Source organism: Aotus nancymaae, unplaced genomic scaffold (genome assembly GCF_030222135.1).
Source record: "Aotus nancymaae isolate 86718 unplaced genomic scaffold, 86718_ANA_hifiasm-v0.15.2.pri h1tg000007l, whole genome shotgun sequence".
Lineage (NCBI taxonomy): Eukaryota > Metazoa > Chordata > Mammalia > Primates > Aotidae > Aotus > Aotus nancymaae.
Window position 1 is genome coordinate 33,244,020 of NW_026988418.1, and position 12,225 is coordinate 33,256,244.

Here is a 12,225-nt window from a genome sequence, read left to right on the forward strand (position 1 = left end):
AATGCTTTTCATAATAAGTATTATAATACATGCCTCCATCTGCAAATGTCACTTAGCAGAAGAGCCACATGACAAATTTATACCCTGTAGAGTTGAGGCTAATATGATATTCTAATATTGAGAGTATTACAGAGCCCTCTAATTAGTCATAGTCTAGATATTTGCTTCAACAAGTCCTTAGGAGTCAGCATGTATTCTCTATTGAATCTAAATAATTAGGAGCATACTGTACAGAGAAGATTGCTAAGCAATTATATATCTGTGGACTAAGGTGTCATTACAGTGGTGATCCTGCCAAGGGAACAAGCCACAATATTCTTTGCTTGTATGTAAGCACCCATAAAATAATAATTTCTGATTATAAAATTTAAGGAATTTACCAGTATAATTTCCACAGGATGTTGTTAGAAAAAGGAAACTGCATTAATAGATGACTGATAGCATGCTGTTGTAATATTTTATAAGGCAACCCAGGACTCTGCAAACGAGATAATTTTTAATGATGCATTTACAAAACTCATCATTTAGGGATTCGTATTCTTCCTTGCTCCATCTGAGGGAAGAAAGACTAAGCTCCTGGATCTTAGACATTAAAGAAGACTCATAGCCCCTTTCTCTATATGGTGTAAATGTGTTGCGCTGAACAGTCCCATAACAACTATCTAGTCATAGTATCAAAATGAAAGCTGTTTTATGGATTCAGCCCATCCTCAAATGACCTGACAGCAGCAAATATACATACTGGGGCATTGGGGCCAGATAATCAGTTATTCTCCACATCCACCGTTGTGTGGAAAATAGTCATAAGTACCTAAGCTCAGTAGATGCCAGAGAGCTCACCCATATTTCCACCAAGTTGGACCATCTAAATGTAGCCACAGAAATGACAGAAAAAAACAAATTCATGGTTTTTTTTTAAATGCCTTAATTTTCCTGTGGTACAGGTAAAATTCCAAGCCATGGAAAGAATATTGGGAGCATGGAAAATGTAAACTGTAATCACCAATAAACTCTAAATAAATGTCCTAGAATTTCAGAATAAATTACTATAAATTATTTATGTTACATTTAAATTTTGCCTCCAGATACCCAAACATCCTGCAACAAGACTTAAGCCCTCTTCTTTTCACTCCATCTTTTTGGTGTGGATATGGATATTATATCAAATAAAAGTTTTTACATGATTAAGAAAAGGACCCTTAGACATGTAGAATCGAAGCTTTTATTTAATACTTTTACCCAAGGATAACGATACTCAGATGCATGTGTGGCAACGACAAGTTCAAAAATGCACAAGAAAACTGTTCCAGTTTTGCTCAGCCTCATGACCTTGGGTGATTCATAAACAAAAGCTTGCTAAAGATATGCTTTTAACTTATAAAAAATGTACATACCATATGCATATTTCCTGTCAGGTTTTCTCCATGGATATATAAAACAAGAATAGCAAACACATTTGTCTAAAACTCCTCATAGCACAAGATGTATATTTACTACATAAATATTAAACTACTTTTAGCACATTTCCTTAACTTTGTGCAGCTACTAGACAAATATGATTTATTGTGTGTGTTTCTAAATTTATTTTATAAGTAATATAATTTATATATGTGTCCCATCCTTAATTCTACTTCAAGTGATTATGTAAGGCAAAGTAATTTGGAAAAATTTATGCATTATGTGAAAATAAAATTCAGGAGCAAGGGATAGAGATCAAATTGTTTTGTACTTCAGACTAAATTTAGAAAGGAGCTGAAACAGATTTTATTTTATATATAAAATGATTTTTAAAAATAAATTTCAAGCATAAATTATTTTATAAACGTAACTGATTACTTCAGACACATCTTAGTCATATTGCAATTTGAATGCCAGTAGGTTGTTTGAGGACATTAAAAGTGAGATGAGTTCTTTCTTTAATAAAAAATAAATTTTCACCTTTCAGTTCATTGTCTTAATGTTGGAGTAACATATCCCAGATCTATTCAGAAACATTGGTAGAAATGTAGTCTTCACAATCTCCTACTAATAGTATTCCTACAGATGTGACCACTTACGTGAAGCTTTTTTAAAAAGGCATGGTAGTGTGCTTTAGCCAGTTGAAAAGTGTCAGTATCTAGACATTATAATAGAAAGGAGAAATGAATTTCAGCTTATGAAAGCAAATAAATATCACTGACTCTTCAGGAAACTTTCACTGGGGCATAAATGTGAAAAAAATAAGGTGATTAAAAAGTATCATTGTAAAGCTAATGAACAATTAAATAAATGCATATGTGTCTCCTTTGGAAACTTAAACATTTTTCAATGAAAATATGAAAGCACTTAAAATTAGCTTATCAATAAGATCTTACACAATTACTAAAAAGAATAACCAATAAATCCAGAGTTAAAGAGTAAGTAATAATAGTTTAAGATTACTGGCCGGGCGCGGTGGCTCAAGCCTGTAATCCCAGCACTTTGGGAGGCCGAGGCGGGTGGATCACGAGGTCAAGAGATCGAGACCATCCTGGTCAACATGGTGAAACCCCGTCTCTACTAATACAAAAAATTAGCTGGGCGTGGTGGCGCGTGCCTGTAATCCCAGCTACTCAGGAGGCTGAGGCAGGAGAATTGCCTGAACCCGGGAGGCGGAGGTTGCGGTGAGCCGAGATCGCGCCATTACTGAATAAGGAACCAAAGTACACATAGATGCATTTTTTTTTCTTTTTTGAGATGGAGTTTCACTCTTGTTGCCCAGGCTGGAGTGCAGTTGTGCGATCTCCACTAGGTGCATCCTCCACCTCCTAGGTTCAAGCAATTCTCCTGCCTCAGCCTCTCGAGTAGCTGGGACTACAGGCACCCATCACCACACCCAGCTAATTTTCGTATTTTTAATAGAGACGGGGTTTCACCATGTTGGCCAGGCTGGTCTCGAACTCCTGACCTCAGGTGATCCGCCTGCCTCGGCCTCCCAAAGTGCTGGGATTACAAACGTGAGCCACCATGCCAAGCCTATGCATTTATTTAATTGTTCATTAGCTTTACAATATAAATAGTATGTTATACATATTCTAAGTATCTGATTCTAAGTACAATGAAACAGAAAACTGCTTCCTATATTTAAAATCTTGTTGAATAAACCCATCGCTATGCACAAACCACATTTCCATTAAAAGGGACTATCATTTAACCTGTGAGGACATTCATTAATAGAAGATAAGCAACCTCTTCTAGTGCGGGACTAAACATTAAAATGATTAAAGTCATATTTATTTATTTGTCTTTTTTTGTTTATTGAGATATACTGAGTTCTCTTTGTTGAAAGAAAAAAAAAAATTAGATGTTCCCTTTATCCTCTCTGTGAACAAACATTTCTACCTTGACTCAGAATGACCACCTTAATGGAGTACCTAGACTTGAACCTTTGCTTATTTCTACCCTGAAAAAAGATCCATGATATGTTTGGGTTTTGTATAACTTCCACTAGCTGGAGTAGCCTCAGCTGGGGTGGCATTAGCTGAGGTGGCTTCAGTTCCCTGAGGTGTTCCTCTCTGGGCCATATAGTGAGAATGGCCAAAAAGACAAAGAGAGAATCAAGAATGACTTTTACTTCTAAATCTTTTGCTGGTTCTGCTGAATGTGAACTGCTACGCCTTCATTCATCAGCCACAGGCAGTCTCAATGCTTTTACTCTGTGTGGCATAATTATCCTCCTTTCAGTACACTCTCAGTCTCAGATGTGTACAACTACACTGTCCTTTTTCTTTAACCTACACCTTTCTAAAAATACATAGGTAATGAATGAAAATATCAGCACTCTAAAATTGTAAATAATTATATAAATACAGAGAATAAATGTGATTTCCCACCTTGTCGTTCTACTCCACACCACCTATGCACAGCCTTGGCCTAAGAGCTACTCTTTTAGTCAACATATCAGGAATTCACAACTGTAGTGTCTTCTGGAACTTGCCCCCAGCTTTTTTGACTTCTTAAGCCACCTCTAAGAAATACTTCTAGCATGTTCTGACCATATAATGATGTGTTAGCCATTAAATAAAACCATATTAAACATATGAGAATCAGTTTGACTAAATATAGCTTAAAACAAAACAATTTTTCACTTCAAAAACCTTATTTTAGCAGAATGGTTAAACAAAATTTCACTAAATTCTTCACTTTTCAATTCAGGATTTTAAAATAGTGCAGATAGTGTGAAAAAATTATGCAACCAAAGGGACTTTGAGGGAGCCTGCAGGGGAATGATCATCAGAAACCTGATTATCAATACTATGTTAAGAATAACTAACAAGAAGAATGCACAGCCTCCTACAGTTCCCACTCCTGTTTTTAATCATTTCTACTATTTTATGCTATTTGTGAAGCCAAGAGGAAAAGCCATTAGGGGCTCAGACAGAATCAGTAAACTATACAAAGCTTAGCAATTCAAATATTTACCACAAGTTGGGGTCTCATATTAAATACAGGCTTTAAGGGATTCATAAAATAAATGGTAAATATTTCATTTATTTTTTTCTGAGTCTAGAAATCCATAAGGATTGTAAGTGAATTAATATGATTATTGACTTTTAAGAAAACATATGACAAGGAAGTAAAAAAAAATCTTTTTTAAGCTCAAGAATTTCACCAAGAAATAAACAGGATGCAAATGCACTTTCAGTCACAATAGACAGACATCCCAGAGATGTTTAATTGTTAAATAACAGTAGAAATACTAAGCAGTTAATAAAATTTAATTATAAAGTAACCAAAACCAAATTATCTAAAAGAGAACAGCCCATAATTATCATTATCAAACTACAAAAAAATTCTAGTAGTTATATATCATTTCTAAAAGCAATCTGAGAGAAATAGGAATGAATTGCTTATTTTTGGTTGTTTTTAACAGGTCTGAAGAGCATCATCTTGAAAACAATATAAATATATAGTTGGCACCAAACAAACTTTTATAATAACCTAAAAGAACAATGCAAGTCCAAAGACCAAACAATGTGTATTTATTTTGCTAGAATATTACATTTCATAATATTGCCACTAAGAGATTTGTGATCCCATAGTCCATTTCTATGGTTTCTACTAGTCTCTTTGTTGCTCCAATGCATTATTAATAAATTTTTTTACAAATGCAGCCAAGGGATTTCCATTTTAATATTTACTTTTTTAAAAATTAATAAAACTGAAATTCCCTTAAACATCTATGCATAAGATTTTTGTTAAATTTTTAGAAGACTTTAGTCGCAGAATTTTTATCTCTGCCTCAAATCTTCTGTGTTTCTAAAGCAATTCTCCTTTCTGTTCATATTTTATGGATTTTACATTTAACTGTTTTGTGAGCAAAGTGCAGCCATTCATGGAAGCATCATATTCAGCTGTCAGTGTCCCTTTCTTTCTCTCTCTCCCTTTCACTCTTCTTCCCTCACTTCTCCTCTCTCTTAACTTCTAATGGACATAGGATAAATCTCTTTTCTTGCTACATATAAATTTCTCAGTTGCTAAGGTAGCAAATTATTCAAAGCCTAAAACTTGATGCATAGCAATCAACCTTAAAATACTTTGTCATCACACTTTTGATCATGGAGAGGAGCACTATTGATAATGCCTTTACCCTTTATATGTCAAGTGTTCTAATACTTATAGGGACTAAGTAAATATAGGCTCTTATGTATATCTAATGTTGCTTCTACAAGCCACAATATAGCTTCATATTAACATTGCCCACGTAATGAAAGAAAATATTAATTTGCCACATTTTTAGGAAAAAAATAGTTTCCCCTTAAAAGCTATTAAGTCTCTATTTGCTGTTTTCATGAGTCAGTTTTGCCTCTAGAAACACTCTTTGAATTTTCATAATTATATGAATGCAAGAAATACTATATGCTATTTTTAACCAATGTGTTCTGAATTGTAATTGTATATCATTTTTACTTGAGATATAGTCTTTCTAGAAACCAATTTCTTAGCATCAGCTAGAGCCAAGACTTTTCAGAATTTTAAAGAAAAGCATATTTCATAAGTTGAAGTTGTAGGTCCCTTAAGACAAGTTCTATTTTGGTGTCTACATTTACAATAGCTGAGACTGTCACAATCGTTCACCTTCATCATTAGAAAGCCATATAAAGTTCCTTTCTCCTCTAAACTTAGAATGTTAAGTGTTGGCCTTGTAAACTAACTTTCTAAGTCCTTTAAGGTTTAAGTCCAGAGATGTAGAAGCTAGGCAACAAGTAAGGCAAGGTCATATCTTAACATGCAAGAAGCCTCCCAAACTTACCCTTTTCCAAAATTACTTGTGAAAAGCAAAACTTTTTATAAGCCCATTATGGGTACTTCTGGAATAATTATTTATGACTTGTAAGAAGACTATTAATAGTTTTTAAATGAGGTGGAAATAGGAAATGGCAACAGATCATGCCTATGTGGCGCATCCAGCTAGCCCTCTCTTGATTAGCTTTGGTTCAAACCTAGAGAAGTCCCTCTATGATGCATGAATCCACAGGGTCTGTGCCTGTCTCAAACACGTCCGAATGCTGGTGTCTGAGAAGAACAAAGATTTACACTCTTTTGAAAGGAGCTTGCAGCACCCACCATGTTGCTCTATTGTCAGATACCCTCTAGAGGTGGTCCTGAAGGAAAGCCATTCCAAGTCACTAAAGAACCTGAGGTGAGAGACATAAGAAAAACCCACTCAGAGATGCCACAAGCCACTAACTACAGTGGATTCTATTGGCCATTCATATAAAGGCTATAGTAATGATACTTCTCACTTGGAGCTACTAAAGGAAGTAGTCCCTGAAAGTTATTAAAAACTATTAGAAAACCCTGCAGATAGGATCCCTGTCCATTACTAAAAGTGAACAGCAACTGGAGCCATCATCACTGTGAGCCACCACCAGGAAACCATAGATGAGGCAGGAGGAACTTTCCAGCCCCTTCTCATCCCCTTCCCTAAATAAGAGGTACCAATCCCCTTACTTGTTAGGAATTCAAAGGAAAGATGGCAAATATTGGCCTTTCAATATATGCTAAACAGAGAGGAAAAGAATTTTTCCTGCCAATAAATCTGGTATAGTTGGAGACTCAGAAATTCTCAATGTGGGCTTTGCTGGATTAAAAACCTTGAGTTGTAGATTTGAGTTTCAGATGTTAAAAAAAATAATAAAAATAGAGACAGGGTCTCGCCATTTTGCCCAGGCTGGTCTCAAACTCCTGGGCTCAAGTGATCTGCCTACCATACCCTTCCAAAGTGATGGGACTAAGGGAGCGAGCCACCGTGCCTGGCCGAGTTTCATACTTTTGATAATTACAGTAACATTTATTGACACTATACTGAGTGTCATCCATTATTCTATTTTATGTGTGCTCAGTCACCTCATCTAACAATTCTGTAAAGTATGTACCATTATTAACCCACTGATGAGGAAAAGTTAAGTCCATAGAAGTTAACTTGCCCAAGGTCAACAATTGTAAATGGTGAACACAGACAGGTAAACTCAAGAGCTATGCTCTTGACCACTACTTGCACAGTGTGGTAGACAGAAAAAATGGCTTCTCAAAAACATCCTAGGCTGGGCACAATGGCTCATACCTGTAATTCCAGCACTTTGAGAGGCTGAGGTGGGCGAATCATTTGAGTTTAAAAGTTCAAGACCAGCCTGGGCAACATGATGAAACCCTGTCTCTACAAAAAATACAAAAATTAGCTGGGTATGGTGGCGCATGCCTGTAGTCGCAGCTACTCAGGAGGCTGAGGTGGGCGGATCACCTGAGCCCAGGAGGCAAAAGCTGCATTGAGCCATGATGACGCCACTGCACTCCAGCCTGGGCAACAGAATAAGACCCTGTCTCAAGAAAAGAAAATTCTAACTCTCAGAACTGTGAATATGTTACATTACATGGCAAAAAGGACTTTGCAGATGTGATGAAGTTAAGGACCTTGAGATGAGATGATTACCCTGGATTATGCAGATGGGCCCAGTGTAATCACATGCGTCCTTAAAATGGAGAATCTTTCTCCCCCTTAAGAGCATTGAAGAAAAATAGAAAAAAAAAAATGGAGAATCTCTCCTAACTGCAGTCAAAGGGAGATGTGACAGCAGAAACAATGGTCAGAGACATACATCATTGCTAGCTTTGAAGATGGAAGAAGGGGATCATGAGCCAAGGAATGTAGACATTTCCTCGAAGCTACGTAAAGCAGAGATATGGATTCTCCCCTAAAGATTTTAGAAAAGAATGCAGCCCTACCAAAACTTTTGTTTTAGCCCAATGAACCCTATGTTGGAGTTCTAACCTACAAAACAGTAAGATAGTAAATTTGTGATGTTTTAAGCCACTAGGTTTACAGTATTTTGTAGCAGGAGTAGAAAATTAATACATACTGCCTCATTGAAAAAGAGAGTTATTTAGCCCCTTCCTGTGGGACTTGACAGAAGCAGAGAGAATGCTTCATGGTATGTAAATTAAACTTGAAATTAAAGTTGCTGCTACTTTTAGCTCCTGGTTTTATAGGTTATTATATAACAGCAGTTTTATGATAAAGAGTGCTATGCAATAATGGGCTATTATAATTTTTCATCTTGGCTTACATTAATGCATTATGTAGCTAGTTTTAAATGTATTGCATCAGAATTTGTCCTTCATTTAGCACTCTGCCAAATGTTACAAGAAACTGAACACATTTAAGATCTTGCTAGCAGAGTTAAAAGATTTATAAGATGCCATTATTTGGATCTTTGATACACACAAGTCGGCTTCTTGTTGTTTGGAAGTTAGGAGATAACTTTTCACCAAACAGTAGGAAGATATTATTTCTAATTTTTAGAATACAAACAGACTGATGATTTCCCAGCAAATTCTGTCATCAGTGCCAAAGTATTCTTTAAAATCTCAGGATAAAATGAGTTATTAAAAGGGTAACACGTTGCTACAATGAGCTTTTTCAAAACAGGGTCAACATTTTCACATTTCTCATCAATATTCATCATAGAAGAGATCACAAAATGGCAAAATGGGTTTAGATTTATCTGGCCTCTTTCATATAGCAATGTTTATGTACCTAAATACAATGAAAAATTGGGGCACTGACCTTTGCAGGCAGTCTTGGGAAACATTCCACCTCCACAAATAATGAATGCCACAGACCATGATCAAATGGAGCAGTCATTGCTTTCTGTTTGTATTAATGTGGCAGTATGCTGGCTGATAGGATGTATATGGAAAAGAGGAAACTATACCAATGGGCAGGACCAATTGGTCTTACTTGATGAAGTTTATTCATTGAAAAGACATGATAAAATGAAATAATAAAGCTTTAGGAAAAAGCAATACATACTTTAGAAGACTCAGGCCACCATAAGAGTAAGCAAAGCAAGTCTTCAGAACAAAGGTTGAATCCTCCAGAGCCATGTGATAGGTGAAATTAAACCTGCCACAGACACCACGTTTGTATTCTTTCAGCAGTCAGGTGTGGAGTGTTGCTAGTTCCTCCCAGCATTGTAGATATGATGGCCATAATTCAGTTCCTATGATCTGGATTCATACAAACATTATGAAAACTGTTCCTGTACAATGAGCTAAAGAAAGGCAATCTAAATTAACTGGGTAGCAGACATTTTGACTGCTGAGATAAAATAATAGTCAAAACAACTTCACTTCCAGCAATCAGAGATGTAGTGGCTTATTTTGGGCAATAGAGTCATTCTGCCTATTGTACAGAGACCCAGTAGCAAAGGAGGGGCTACCAGGAGGACTGATTGTATATATAGTCCTTCAAATGATGGAATATGAGTGCTATTTGCCCACTGTGGAAAGAACTATGTGGATTATATTTGTTGTCACAACTAGTGCTGTGCACAGGTCTAGTGGATTAATAATTGCGTCTTACTTAACTGTCTTTTTTCAAACAACTAGTTTCTTTTTTCTTTTGAATTGACCATTTGTACAACTGAATTGGCCAAAGCTATTAAAGCATCACTACTGAGTGCCACCATTAACCCAAATTTTTAAATTTTGTTTTATTTTCTTAATCCTATAAGTAGTGCATAATCATTGTAGAAAAATAAGAAAACACAAATAAGCAAAAAGAAAAAAAAATCTGATGTCCCATTACCTAGTATTACCACTGTTAATGTTTAGGCCTTGCAGATGTTTGCCCACACAAATATATACATATATATATAAACACATCTCAGCAAAAATAGCATCCCACCACATACAATGTTTAATAATCTGCTTGTTTCACTAACATTTATGTACTTCTACGTCAGCCATTTAGGACTTCACTTTTAATGACCACATATCATTCTATTGTATGGATTTACTATAATGTCTTTAATCAATGCCCTGTTATTAGACTGTTAAGTATGGTTTGTAGTTTTTGTTATTACAAGTAATACTATGATGAACATATTAGCACATGTATATTGCATATTTATCCAGTTATATCCTTAAGTCCTAGAAGTCTAATAACTTGCTTAAAAGTTATACAGTTTTCTATAAATTTTGATGCCTATCTGTAGTTTCATCTTAAATAAGTAGGAAAACAGATTAAAATCTGAAAGATAAAAATCATTCAAAAGACTTAATTAATAGGTTTCATAAACTTCTGAACAGTCAAGTGAAAACACAAGTAAAAGTATTTTAGTTTGGGTCTGTTTGTTAAACCATTTACACATACGCACACACACACACACACACACACAGAGTTATGAGTTTAAGTGAGTTATTATGTTTAAAGATCAGCAAATAACATGCTTTTCTAAATAATAGGCAAGAATATCAAAATATTGTCTTCTATTTTAATAATTCTTAGGAATAAAAAACTATTAACAGCTATATTGAAATATGATTCCTATACTACAAAATTCACCCTTTTAAAATGTACAATTAAGTGATTTATGTATTCAGAGTTGTGCAACCATTATGATTATCTAATTTCAGAACATTTTTATTTTGTACAAAAAGAAACTCTGTACATGTTAACATTACTCCCCAGCTACTGGCAAATGCTGATCTGCTTTCTGTTTCTATGCATTTGCCTATTCTTGACATTTCATATAAATGGAATTATATAATATTTGGCATTTTGTGACTTGTTTCTTTCACTGGGCATAATGTTTTCATAATGTTTTCTTCTATGTTGTATCATGTTTCCATACTTTACTCCATTTTATTGCCAAATAATATTTCATTATATAGATATATACCACAATTTCTTTATCCATTCATCAGTTTATTGTTTGTATGTCAATTAAAATCTTATCACCATCATGCTTAAAATCTTTTAGTAGCACCTGAAATTGATAAGAAGGTTTATGAAAGGCCGGCTTAATCTTGTTCTAACCTACTTTTGTCCTGATCCTCTGCCACACTCCCAACCCCGTCCACTACCACCGTTCCATCAGCACTCCAGCCATAGCAGAACCACTTGCAATTTCCCAAATATAACAGGCACACTCACTTACGTGCTATTGTCTGTGTCTGCAACAGCCTTCCTCCCCTTACCTCTGTGGATGCCTTTTGCACGTTCTTTATGATTCAGCTATCAGGTGCCTTCTCCTCTTGGAAGATCTAACACACAAATATAAGCTGGGTACATTTTTTAACAATCTGTTATACCTCCGTCATAACACTTGTCACAATGTTTTATAATTGTTTTTTTTCTTGACTTCTCTTGCACTAGATTATGAGCTCATTAAAGCCCAAAACTATATTCTGTATATTTCTATATCATGAGCCATTCAGGCTCAGCATGTGGTAGACATTCAATATGTTTTCTTTATATACATGGTCAACAAAATTAATTTGCTTTTTTATAAACTGCATTAATCAATTTAAGGATTTTTATGACCATATAGTCATAAACTTTATTTAAAATGCATGTTCCAGTTTGCTTATGTTTAATATGTTCATATGCATTTTATATTAAAAATTTCAGTAACATATGAAACAATATGCATTAAAATAAACCAGAATGTATATGTAATTCTAGTAAAGTGTATATTGAACTTAGAAACTATCAAATAGGAGACACTTTTTCCAATACCTTCAACTGCCTTTAATGGAGACATGTTTAAGTAGAATAACTTAAGGCAAATTCAGAATTTATACAAACAATGGTTCACTATCATATTTCAAATGATTTAAGAAACAAATCATTAAGAATATGCCATGAGATCAATTTATAAATCATAGTTGCACTTTCAAACCAAGATAAGCTTCTTTTTA

General features: G+C 34.9%; 1 protein-coding gene across 8 annotated transcripts in view; it reads left to right on the forward strand.

Annotated features, from left to right (window-relative positions):
• The window catches only part of LRRC7 (leucine rich repeat containing 7), a 592,672-nt gene that overhangs the window by 553,703 nt on the left and 26,744 nt on the right, over positions 1-12,225 (forward strand). The gene's annotated exons all lie outside the window — the stretch shown is intronic.